Source organism: Odontesthes bonariensis, chromosome 11, assembly GCF_027942865.1.
Source record: "Odontesthes bonariensis isolate fOdoBon6 chromosome 11, fOdoBon6.hap1, whole genome shotgun sequence".
NCBI lineage: Eukaryota > Metazoa > Chordata > Actinopteri > Atheriniformes > Atherinopsidae > Odontesthes > Odontesthes bonariensis.
The window spans coordinates 35,847,172-35,860,274 of record NC_134516.1 but is presented as its reverse complement, the minus strand read 5'-3'; the positions used below and the strand labels follow the sequence as shown (position 1 = coordinate 35,860,274).

The 13,103-nt window shown below is 48.6% G+C and overlaps 1 non-coding gene across 1 annotated transcript; it reads left to right on the top strand.

Annotated features, from left to right (window-relative positions):
- Window positions 1-5,225: 5,225 nt before the first annotated feature.
- On the top strand, window positions 5,226-5,298 carry trnaa-ggc (transfer RNA alanine (anticodon GGC)). The gene has a single exon. It is a non-coding gene; the product is annotated as a tRNA-Ala (tRNA).
- Window positions 5,299-13,103: the final 7,805 nt, after the last annotated feature.

Here is a 13,103-nt window from a genome sequence, read left to right as displayed (position 1 = left end):
TCAAGTAATGTAAACTCAAAGGTTATGAGAAAATGGTCAGAAAAGACAGGGTTATGAGGGAACACTGTTAACTGTTCACTCTCAATGCCATAAGTCAGAACAAGATCAAGGGTGTGATTAAGGCAGTGAGTCGGTCTGTGTACACTCTGAGAAAATCCAATAGAGTCCAATATAGAATTAAAGTTCATATTCAGGCTGTCATTTTCAACATCTACATGAATATTAAAGTCACCCACTACAATGACTTTATCTGTACTCAGCACTAACTGGGATAAAAACTCTGAGAATTCAGACAGAAACTCAGAATAAGGGCCAGGTGGAGGATACACAACAACAAAAACAAGAGGTTTCTGGGATTTCCACTTTGCGTGGTAAAAACTGAGAATCAGAGATTCAAAAGAGCTAAAACTAATCTTGGGTCTGGGACTGATGAGTAACCCTGATCTGAAAATAGCTGCCACTCCTCCTCCTCTGCCTGTGGTTCGAGGAACGTGAACATTTAAACAGTCACAGGGAGTTGCTTCATTAATGCTAACATGATCCTCCTGCTGCAGCCAGGTTTCTGTAAGACAAAATATATCAATATGATGATCACAAATCAACTCATTCACTAACAGAGACTTGGAAAGGAGAGATCTGATATTCAGCAAACCACATTTAATAGTTTGATGTTTTTGTTTAGTTAAAGTTTTTGTTTTAATAATTTCTTTTTGCACAAGAGGATTTGCTCCTTTTGTGTTAATTGATTGGGTGGGTAGCAGCAGGTGGGAAGCTGCAGAGAAGTGTGTAAGACTACAACTCTGCATCCTGGTCTGAGCCCTGGGTTGTCATGTTTTAGGGTGGCAAATAAATTCATCCATATTTCTAGAAATGAGAGCTGCTCCTTCCAAAGTGGGATGGATGCCGTCTCTCCTCATCAGACCAGGTTTTCTCCAGAAAGATTGCCAATTATCTATGTAGCCCACGTTATTTGCTGGACACCATCTAGACAACCAGCGATTGTAGGACGACATGCGACTAAACATGTCATCACTGGTCAGATTTGGCAGGGGTCCAGAGAAAACTACGGAATCCGACATTGTTTTGGCAAAATCACACACCGATGCAACATTAATTTTAGTGACCTCCGATTGGCGTAACCGGGTGTCATTAACGCCGACGTGAATAACTATTTTACCATATTTACGTTTATCCTTAGCCAGCAGTTTTAAATAGGATTCTATGTCGCCCGCTCTGGCCCCTGGAATGCATTTGACTATGGCCGCTGGTGCCTCTAATGCCACGTTTCTGACTATGGAGCTGCCAATTACCAGGGTTTTGTCCTCAGCGGGTGTGTCACTGAGTGGGGAAAATCTGTTAGAAGCGTGGACAGGTCGATGGTGAACAACGGGCTTGACTTTAGAGCTATGCCTCTTCCTGACAGTCACCCAGCCACGATGTAATCCTGGCTGCTCAGGTTCTGCTAGGGGAAGGCTAATGGAGCTAGCTACGCTAGTTGGCTCCACACTGGCAAAAGGGGCCTGGCTCGCTATCGGTTGATTTTCAACAGTGCAGAGCCGAGCTTCCAATTCAGATAACCTCGCCTCCAAAACTACAAAAAGACTACATTTGTTACATGTACCATTATCGCTAAAGGAGGCAGAGGAGTAACTAAACATCTGACACACGGAGCAGGTGAAAGCAGGAGAAGGAGGAAGAGAACCGGTAGCCATGCTACGCTAGAGAACCAGACACACCGCTAAAAAGTGAGAATAAAGATTAAAGATCTGTAGGAGTGTGTTAGAACAGAATGGTAAGCTATAGAGTTTAACTATGCAAAATTGTGTAAGTTATAGATCGAAATAAAGTGATTATCAGTACTCCAAGCGGAGCAAGAAATTCCACAGTGCACAAGCAAGGTAACAGGAAGTGATGCAACACGTCTTACCGCAAAGCGTCACAGCGTCCATCCCTGTTGAATAATTGAGCCACATGAACAATGTTATTTTTAAACCAATACTCAATAAAAAGGGATTTGTGTTTAAACAGAATGTCCTTGTTGTTCCATATATAATAATTATGAGGTGAGAAATTATGCTTGAAAATAAGGGACCATGAGAGGAAGGCCTGCCGGTGGAAGGCTGACAATTTTACTGGTATTTTTTCAAAATTGTAGTTACATACTAAAAAAAAGTTTAGACCACCCATTTTTGACAGAATGTGAAAAGGAATAACATTCCAAATAGCATTAGGGTTCCTAAAAAATTGTTTCAACCAGTTTATCTTAAAAGTGTTGTTTAAGGTACAGAAATCTAGATAATTGAGCCCACCATTTTCATAGTCGTTCATCAGAACAGATTTCTTCACATGGTGTGTTCTATTTTTCCACAGGAAATTGAGAAGCAGTTTGTCAATCTGAGAGATACTTTTAGTGTCCACATAGAGAGATAAAGATGCATATATCAAGCGTGACAATCCTTCTGCCTTCAAAAGTAAAACTCTACCTCTAAGGGAAAGATCCCGTAAAAGCCACTGGTTTAACCTTTTTTGAGTTCTTTGAATTATAGGATTAAAGTTCGATGAAGTTCTTTTTTGTTGGTCCTTGATAATTGTGATACCTAAGTATACAATTTCATCTTTAACTGGGATTCCATAGATGGAAGATTTTGAACAATTCTTAATGGATATAATCTCACATTTATTGATGTTGAGACTTAAACCAGAGGCCTTGGAAAACTCTTTTATGGTATTTATTGCAGTGGAGACTTGGTTTTCAGTTGGGTGATGGTAAGTTCTCTGCCTATAATATTAATACCTTTCACCTCACTCGATTTGATGTGATCAGCCAAAAGTTGAGCCACAAGTAAAAACAGGTATGGTGAAGCAGGGCACCCTTGCCTAATGCCTCTAGATATATTGAATCTAGGGGACATGCCACATGTTAGTTTAATTGAGCTGTTACTTTTATGGTATAGACTTTTGATCGCTGAGGAAAAAAAATTGCCAAAGCCAAATTTCTTAAGGGATTGTAGAATGAATGGATGTTCGACGGTATCAAAAGCTTTGTAGAAATCTACAAACAGTATAAATCCATAATTTTCTACCATATCTGGATAATCCAAAATGTCTAGGACTCGCCTGACATTATTCGCAATATGCCTCTTGTTCATAAAGCCTGATTGTGTTTCCTCTATGATAGAGTCTAAAACTGATTTTAATCTTGATGCCAATAAGTGAGCTAATATTTTGTAATCGTTATTTAGTAGGCATATCGGTCGCCAATTGTCTAGGAGTAGATGGTCTTTTTTCGGTTTGGGTATTAAAACAGTAATTCCTTGGGTCAGTGTGGTGGGAAGAGATTCATTAGAAATACATTCTATAAAGACTTTATGTAAAAAGGGAGTCAGTTCCTCAATAAAAGATTTATAAAACTCAGCTGTTAGTTCATCAGACCCTGGAGATTTATTGTTTTTGAGATGATTAATAGCCTGCTGTACTTCTTGAGGAGATATAGGCCTGTCACAGGAATCTTTATCTGCTTCACCTATAATTTTAACTGATATTGGATTTAGAAAATTATCAGCAGCAGTTTAGCAGAATTTAGAACTATACAGGTCTTTATAAAAATTCGAGCAAAAGTCTGCAATTTTATGATAGTCTTCCATAACAGCACCCTTAATACTTAACTTACTAATGTTATTGTTAGTGAAGTGATGTTTTTCAAGGTTAAAGAAGTAATGTGTATTTTGTTCCCCTTATTCTAACCACTTAGAACGAGACCTGATAGAAGCACCCTTTGCTTTTTTGCGATATAATTCGTCAAGTCTAGATTGTGAGAATGCTAGCTCTTCTTTTTCTACCTCTGTTAAGGAGTCAGGGTCTTTGCTAGATAAGTTAGTTATGCTTAAGACAGTTTTTAATTCTTCTGCTTTCCTGGCTTTGACAACTTCAGCACCACTCTTTCTTAAAAATAGTCCTATCTCATATTTAAGGAGTTCCCTGTTAGTTCCAAAAGTGTTTTCCTTAATTGCTTTGGACCAATAAACTGAGATTAAATCCCTTATCTTTTTTTTATTTTCAACATTTTGTAGTATAGAGCAGTTGAGTTTCCAGTAACTATAATGAGTGACAGGAGTTGAACCATTGGAGAAATTAAAAGAAATGTATATAGCTTTATGGTCAGTCAACGGCGTTGGGCAGATGCGAACATCTATATTATTTTTGTCCAAAATGAAGGCTAGCCGCAAATTCAACATGGCAGACTCACCAGGTGTTGGCAATCGCTCATCAACTTCCAGGTGTTGGCAATCGCTCATCAACCATTCAGATCCACATATAAGGCGCTCCTGCATGGGGCTTTACCGGTTCATCGGCAAGCTGCATGTATTAGCTCTCGCTTGTTGGTCAACCCCACAGGATTATCATGTCTGACTCGGATTCTGACGCCGCTCAGAGGCCTCCGAGCAGTCATTCTGGCATTTCCAAACCTGCTTTACCCGCTCCCTTTCGTCGGAGCGCCCGGCTCGCTCCTCTCTCTGCTGCCGGCTCTTCAGCATCTGTTCTCCGGTCCAAGAGCATCCACCCAGCCGATGGCCTCGGCTCCGATCAGCTCGCTTCTTTGGCAGAGCTTCTCCAAACCGGCGATTCATCCTCTCCTTCCCCACCCACAGCTGGTAAGGTCCAAGAAGCGATCCCCGCCTCCGGCTAAGCGAAGCCGAGGCCGTCCCAGCCCTGCGGTTCCTCCGCTCCAGCTGCGGGGCCCACCTCAGCCGCGAGCCGCTCGGATTATTCCGCCCCGGTTGGTTCTCCGCTGGCTTCGACTTCTGCCCTTCTGCCCCCCTCCTCGCTTCCCGATCTGTCTTCAGCTCTGCCTCCCCTGGACGCCCAGCAGCTCACGGCAGCTCTCATCTCCTCCATGGATATATTGCAACAATCCATCGCAGCTCTCTCCACACACCTCCTGCCCGCCGCACCTGCTAGCCGCACAGCCCCCCTCCGACTTCTTCGGTGCAGCCGAATCAACAGGCTTCTCAACTTCTCCAGGGTGCGTTTTCCCTCGCCGAAGCTCGCCCCGGCTCATCACAGGGTAAGATGCGGGACTCTGTCTCTGTTGTTTTAACATGCCTCACCTGGTCTCCCTGTTTGCTTCCTCATGCTAGGCCGTCGGCCACAGTAGCGCCCTCTGTCCCTCCATTCCGTTAAGCCCGCCCCCTCCGCTCCCCCAGCTGATCACCGTACAGGTAACAGCCCGGCTAGCTCAGTCGGTAGAGCACGAGACTGGCAACCTCAGGGTCGTGGTTTCGAGCCCTACGTTGGGCGTAGCAGTATCATCAACAGATGTTTGCACTTAAGTCAAAGTTCAGCTCTGTTACCACCATCACAGCATCCGCAGTGGTGCCTCTTTGAATGATCACAAAAAATGATGTCGTGCTAACAAGGACCATTTATTTCTTAGTCTAACGAAATGATGTTGCAGCCCAAAGCCAGCCAAGAAATGACCAAACTGTTGGGTAAGGCATAACATATGATCAGCATGTAAAGATGTTGGTGACACCATGTTTCATAAGTGTTGCAGCTCAACTATGATAGATATTAACTTGTAATGATATTGACTAAATCAGACCAGGAAGAGAAAAGATGACCGGAATATCGATAACGATGGAACTGACTATGATGTTGACTCTGATGTGAAAACAGTTGTGTGCGTATTAAGTGAGAAATGCAGGCGTATTTTCTCTTGCTGTCTGGAAGGCAGAACTTTACAATTGGAGGAAATGTCTTATTACCTCATACGGTCTTCACATTGCATTTCCCACAAGGGAAGTCAGGGCTGTGCTGTGACACAATACGTTTGGTATGTGGATATGTTGCAGACCACATAAAGATCCTTCAGCGTGGCAACATGTACACAGCTACACCACTGCATTCAAATGTATAGAGGAGCTCCTCGAACAGCTAGCTGCGATTGTGAGTGCAGCCTTGAGATGAAATGGCTGTCACTGGGGCCGCTGTTGGCGTTGTTAGGATTATGGCGGCAGCACATTTGTTTTAGTGTTCATGACATGCAACAGCTCGACGCAAAGCGACGGCTGCTGCAATGCAGCATTACAGCTGCCGTGTTCTGGAGCAGCATAAACTGTTACAGCTGGACATAACCACAGCAGTAGTCATCACAGCGAGAGACTGCGCTCACATACCTGCTCTGCTGTGCTCTGCTCTGGTCTCCAGTGCTCTGCTCGGCTGTGCTCTGCAGTGCCCTGCTGTGCCCGGTTCTGCGCTGTGTGCTCTGCTCTGCTGAGCCCTGCTCTGCTCTGCCCTGCTGTGCTCTGCTGTACCCTGCTCTGTCCGGCTCTGCTCTGCTGTGCCCGGCTCTGCTCTGTTCTCCCGTGCTCTGCTGTGCCCGGTTCTGCGCTGTGTGCCCAGCTCTGCTCTGCAGTGCCCTGCGGTGCCCTGCTGTAGCCGGCTCTGCTCTGTTCTCCCGTGCCCTGCTCTGCTGTGCCCGGTTCTGCGCTGTGCTGTGCCCGGTTCTGCGCTGTGTGCCCTGCTCTGCAGTGCCCTGCGGTGCCCTGCTGTAGCCGGCTCTGCTCTGTTCTCCCGTGGCCTGCTCTGCTGTGCCCGGTTCTGCGCTGTGCTGTGCCCGGTTCTGCGCTGTGTGCCCTGCGCTGCAGTGCCCTACTCTGCTGTAGCCGGCTCTGCTCTGTTCTCCCGTGCCCTGCTCTGCTGTGCCCGGTTCTGCGCTGTGTGCCCTGCTCTGCAGTGCTATGCTCCTTGGCACTGCCTCAAGCCCTGCTGCCCCGTTAGACAGGGCTTTAATCTTTACTGCTGGCAGCTGCTCGAATGTTGTGACGCTTCTGCCTCTTGCACAAGGCCACACTGATCTGCGGGACATTTGCAGACTATCGTGCCGCATGATAGATTTTGTTATTAGTTGTTTTTAAACCGACGCCACCGTATTCTCAATCAGCCGCTCCCAAGGCAGTGTGACAGCAGTCATCTCTCATTGTGTCTGGGCGCACCTCACACAGCTACTTTCGTCCCAGATCAATGAAATATTGTTTTTAAAAGATTTTAGCCACTCGGAGCTACTCCGGACATTAGTTTCGGATTGGGGCAGCTACCTCCGCAGCCGTCCAGGGTGTTCCTGAGGCATCTCTCCAACAGCTCAGTCGCTGGTCTTCGGCAGCCTACTCCTCCTGCCTCCGTCCAGACCTTCAATCCGTGCTTGCTGCTCAGCGCTCGCTCAGCTTATAGGTAAGCTCTCGCAACTACTGGTGGTGGAGTCCTTCAGCTCTAATTGTCGCTTCTCTCTGGCAGCACTATCTCTTTGGCAGAAAAAGGGGGCTTTCGATCTCTATGGCAAATCAAGTGAGCTCACTCTCCCTGTTCTCGCACTTCCCCTGCAGCCCAGGCGGGCTCACTGTTCCTGCCGCAGCCCAGGCGGGCTCACTCTCTCTTTCTCTCTGTCCACAGGCAGCCCAGGCGGGCTCAATCTGCTGCAGCCAGGCGGGCTCACTCTCACGTTCTCTCTCCTCAGGCAGCCCAGGCGGGCTCAATCTCACGTTCTCTCTCCTCAGGCAGCCCAGGCGGGCTCAATCTGCTGCAGCCCAGGCGGGCTCAATCTGCTGCAGCCCAGGCGGGCTCAATCTGCTGCAGCCCAGGCGGGCTCAATCTGCTGCAGCCCAGGCGGGCTCAATCTGCTGCAGCCCAGGCGGGCTCACTCTCACGTTCTCTCTCCGCAGGCAGCCCAGGTGGGCTCAATCCACGGCAGCCCAGGCGGGCTCAATCTCACGTTCTCTCTCCTCAGGCAGCCCAGGCGGGCTCAGTCTGCTGCAGCCCAGGCGGGTTTAATCTCCCTTTCTCTTTCTCCTCAGGCGGGCTCAAATCTACTGCAGCCCTGGCGGGCTCAATCTACTGCAGCCAGGCGGGCTCACTCTTACATTCTCTCTCTCCTCAGGCAGCCCAGGCGGGCTCAATCTGCTGCAGCCAGGCGGGCTCACTCTCACGTTCTCTCTCTCCGCAGGCAGCCCAGGTGGGCTCAATCCACGGCAGCCAGGCGGGCTCACTCTCACGTTCTCTCTCTCCTCAGGCAGCCCAGGCGGGCTCAATCTGCTGCAGCCCAGGCGGGCTCAATCTGCTGCAGCCCAGGCGGGCTCAATCTGCTGCAGCCCAGGCGGGCTTAATCTCCCTTTCTCTTTCTCCTCAGGCAGCCCTGGTGGGCTCACTCTTACGTTCTCTCTCTCCTCAGGCAGCCCAGGCGGGCTCACTCTTACGTTCTCTCTCTCCTCAGGCAGCCCAGGCGGGCTCAGTCTGCTGCAGCCCAGGCGGGCTCAATCTACTGCAGCCAGGCGGGCTCACTCTTACATTCTCTCTCTCCGCAGGCAGCCCAGGCGGGCTCAATCTGCTGCAGCCAGGCGGGCTCACTCTCACGTTCTCTCTCTCCGCAGGCAGCCCAGGTGGGCTCAATCCACGGCAGCCCAGGCGGGCTCAATCTGCTGCAGCCAGGCGGGCTCACTCTCACGTTCTCTCTCTCCGCAGGCAGCCCAGGTGGGCTCAATCCACGGCAGCCCAGGCGGGCTTAATCTGCTGCAGCCAGGCGGGCTCACTCTCACGTTCTCTCTCTCCTCAGGCAGCCCAGGCGGGCTCACTCTTACGTTCTCTCTCCTCAGGCAGCCCAGGCGGGCTCAATCTACTGCAGCCCAGGCGGGCTCACTCTTACATTCTCTCTCTCCGCAGGCAGCCCAGGCGGGCTCAATCTGCTGCAGCCCAGGCGGGCTCAATCTGCTGCAGCCCAGGCGGGCTCAATCTGCTGCAGCCCAGGCGGGCTCAATCTGCTGCAGCCCAGGCGGGCTCAATCTGCTGCAGCCCAGGCGGGCTCAATCTGCTGCAGCCCAGGCGGGCTCAATCTGCTGCAGCCCAGGCGGGCTCACTCTCACGTTCTCTCTCTCCGCAGGCAGCCCAGGTGGGCTCAATCCATGGCAGCCAGGCGGGCTCACTCTCACGTTCTCTCTCTCCTCAGGCAGCCCAGGCGGGCTCAGTCTGCTGCAGCCCAGGCGGGTTTAATCTCCCTTTCTCTTTCTCCTCAGGCGGGCTCAATCTACTGCAGCCCTGGCGGGCTCAATCTACTGCAGCCAGGCGGGCTCACTCTTACATTCTCTCTCTCCGCAGGCAGCCCAGGCGGGCTCAATCTGCTGCAGCCAGGCGGGCTCACTCTCACGTTCTCTCTCTCCGCAGGCAGCCCAGGCGGGCTCAATCTGCTGCAGCCCAGGCGGGCTCAATCTGCTGCAGCCCAGGCGGGCTCAATCTGCTGCAGCCCAGGCGGGCTCAATCTGCTGCAGCCCAGGCGGGCTCAATCTGCCTTTCTCTTTCTCCTCAGGCAGCCCAGGCGGGCTCAATCTGCTGCAGCCCAGGCGGGCTCAATCTGCCTTTCTCTTTCTCCTCAGGCAGCCCAGGCGGGCTCAATCTCCCTTTCTCTTTCTCCTCAGGCAGCCCAGGCGGGCTCAATCTCCCTTTCTCTTTCTCCTCAGGCAGCCCAGGCGGGCTCAATCTCCCTTTCTCTTTCTCCTCAGGCAGCCCAGGCGGGCTCAATCTGCTGCAGCCCAGGCGGGCTCAATCTGCTGCAGCCCTCTCTCTCCTCAGGCAGCCCAGGCGGGCTCACTCTGCTGCTCTCTCTCTCTCCTCAGGCAGCCCAGGCGGGCTCACTCTGCTGCTCTCTCTCTCTCCTCAGGCAGCCCAGGCGGGCTCACTCTGCTGCTCTCTCTCTCTCCTCAGGCAGCCCAGGCGGGCTCACTCTGCTGCTCTCTCTCTCTCCTCAGGCAGCCCTGGCGGGCTCAATCTGCTGCAGCCCAGGCGGGCTCACTCTCACGTTCGCTCTCTCCGCAGGCAGCCCAGGTGGGCTCAATCCACGGCAGCCAGGCGGGCTCACTCTTACGTTCTCTCTCTCCTCAGGCAGCCCAGGCGGGCTCAGAATACCGCAGCCAGGCGGGCTCACTCTCTCGTTCTTTCTCTCCTCAGGCAGCCCAGGCGGGCTCTCTTCTTTTTTGGAGGGTGGGCAACTCTTCTCACAGGCTCCTTCATCACCTTGCAGCCAGTCCCTCACCAGCTCGGCCCCGGCTCAGTTTTTGGGGGGAAGATATTCAGCATCTATCTCCCTATGCCGGACTTGCAAGCTCACAGCGGTTCAGCTTGCATGTCCTCCGCCGGGGCCCGAGCGCCAAAGAAATATTGACAATAAACCTTGCAATTGTTTCCTATCTCTCCGTCTGAGTCTCTCCAGGTTGAAATGTCAGATATAAGCCAATAGTCCAAACGAGACTGTCTAGAGCCAGATTTATTACTCCAGGTGTATATTCTACTATTAGGGTTCTTCTGTCTCCATATATCAACTAGATTGTACCTTTCTATGAAGTCAGTTAGCTTAGAATCTGCTCTAGTTTGTTGAGAAGGTGGCATTTTGTCTAAAGAGTCATCCAAAATATTATTGAAATCCCCACCTAGTATTAAAAATGCATTTGGGAATCTAATCAGCCAACTTGCAAGAATATGATCTAACGCTTGCATTAGAGTTTAATTTTCTTTTTTTGTGTTGTAACCATAAATATTGGAAATAATATAGATTGAGTCATTATGTTTAATGGTTTGGCAAATGAAGTGACCGTTAGGATCACATTCTGTGATCAGAACATTACCTTTAAAACAGTTGTTTAAAGTAGCAACCCCAGCAGAACGCTCTGTTCCATGGGAGAGCCAAATAGTGTTACCCCATTGTGATCTCCAGAAGTTTATATTGTCCACAGTAGAGTGAGACTCTTGAAAGAAGAAAAAATCTGATTTGAACTGTTTTGCAAAAAGAAATGAAGCCTTTCTCTTAATGTTATTGCGTAACCCCCTGGGGTTTAGTGAAACAAGTGAGAACATGAATGAACAAACAAAAGGAACAATATGTAATAGGAAAAATGTAACCAAAACTTAAAGTCTTATGTTACAGAATATTGTTGAAAAGTAAAAAGTATTTATTGGGAAAACAACATTACCTCTTTATATAAAAGTAAACAAATCTTTATAAAAGTGCAAATTCCAATCAAAATCAAAAGGTAGGTAAATAACTTAACAACAACAAAAAGACTGAACCCTTTTTAGACCAGTAGGCATATTACCTGATATTTAAGTGGAACAGGGAATGTCAAGGAACTTGAGAAATTGTGAACATCTCGTATATGACAATTAGACAACCCTGCGTTTATAAGGACTGAGAAAAAGGCACTTATTCAAACCTAGGCATCTTCAATTTGACATATCAAGGGAGAATTTCTGACCCATTTATGTAGCCTTTACCTCCTACAAAGTAGGCTGTTTTCCCTTCATCCCGAGCTTTCTTTATAGAGGGCCACAGCTTTTCTCTGTTCTCTCTGTCCTCTTGAGTTAAGTCCTCTGCGAAGCGTAGGCCCTTATTCTGGAGAAAGGAGCTGCTTTTTGCCGCTTTCCAGACTGCATCCCTAAATCTTCGGGAGATGAATCTCATGATAACCCCTCATGGTTTCATGTCATCCTGTCGAGGTTTTCCTACTCGGTGCGCAACATCTACAGCGTCAGCAAGCTTCACCTTTTCCTCCGGTAGAACCGCCTGGCCTACGCTGATCACTCGTGCCCGTACATCCTCCTCCCTGGTTTCTGGCAAGCCATGTAGCCGCAGATTCCACCGCCGACTGTAGCGTTCCAATTCGGACACCCGGTTGGAAGTTTTTTGAGCATCGTTTTCTGTTCTTTCTACTCTTCTTTCGATGTGTATCACCTTTTCATCCAGTGCTTTAATTTCTCCGCGGACAGACGCCATCATTTTTTCGAGGGTGTCGCTTCTGCTATTGATGAGTTCAGCCAGGGATTGAACAGCATCATCAGACCCGAGCGCATATTCTTTATGCGGCTGGATTAGGGTGGGTTTCTTCGAAAGTGGGGGCTTACTTGGAGTGACCGGTAAGAGTGGGAATTCGTCCTCACAGAGTGTCTGTAGGTTGCACTCCATACTGTTTTCATAGTCATGGTCACTAGCTTCGAGGCTAGCCTTAGCCTCCTGGCTGGATGTGCTATGTCGCTTTTGTCCGATTTTTTTCGACATTCTGATTGGGTTAGCCTTAGTTTTGCACTACACTTGGCTTGATAGGTCACTGGTGGATTGTGCCAGCTATTTCAACAGAAGATAGACGGTCAAAAAAAAACTTTGTAGAAGTTTGGTGCTGAGAGCTCGATAACTTGGTACCGCTTACGCCGCCATCTTGCCGGAACCCCCCTTTTTGCTATTTATACCACTGAAATCGCTATACATTACATACTGACGGTGGGACCTTGATGATGTGTTTTATTATGGTTAATTTACATTACATTATTTTATTTTATCTGAATATATCTTCGTACGATGTAAAAATGTTTAAAATAAAAGAAATGTATATCTCTCTATATTTTGTATGTGTTTGAGACAACTGGAGTAAAGCACTGCCTTGTGGGAATTTCATTTACCCGGCTCCCGCCAAAAAAAACATAGAACGTAGAAGATTCAACATTCTGTAGCTTGTTGGTCAAAGTAAGAGATAAACGGGGACGGTAGATGTCACGGATGGATTACTTACAACAATTTTAAAAAATGAATCAAGGACCAGGAGGAGGTATTAAACGACAGAAGGGGGGAGCGGAGAAAAAGAGGGACAAATTGAACAGATTTGTCTCTGCAATCGCCAAGAAATACGTTCACAATGGGATAGCAACTACACAAATATGAATATTAACAAGATGTGTTGCACAGACGCTACGAACAAGACAAGGTAGGGGCCGAAGGATTTCCACTAATCATTGGGGGGGGGCGGCTTTTGGCAAATGCTGGTCTACTTGTGGTTGCAAAATGCCAGGCCGTTTTTTTACCCCAGTCCGTCACTGGCTCCCACACACTGCGCTTGCGGTCTGCAGTCTGTTACAGTGTCACGAGTGATGAAAGACGTCGCTGGTGTTGCAGGTGAAGATTTGTCAGTGTTTATGATGCATATCAGGTGAGATAGACAATGAATGAAAACTTATTTCATAGAGGGGTTGCTGCTCGTTCACTCTTGCCCGTCGTTTCATAGCCTGGCAATGTTTGA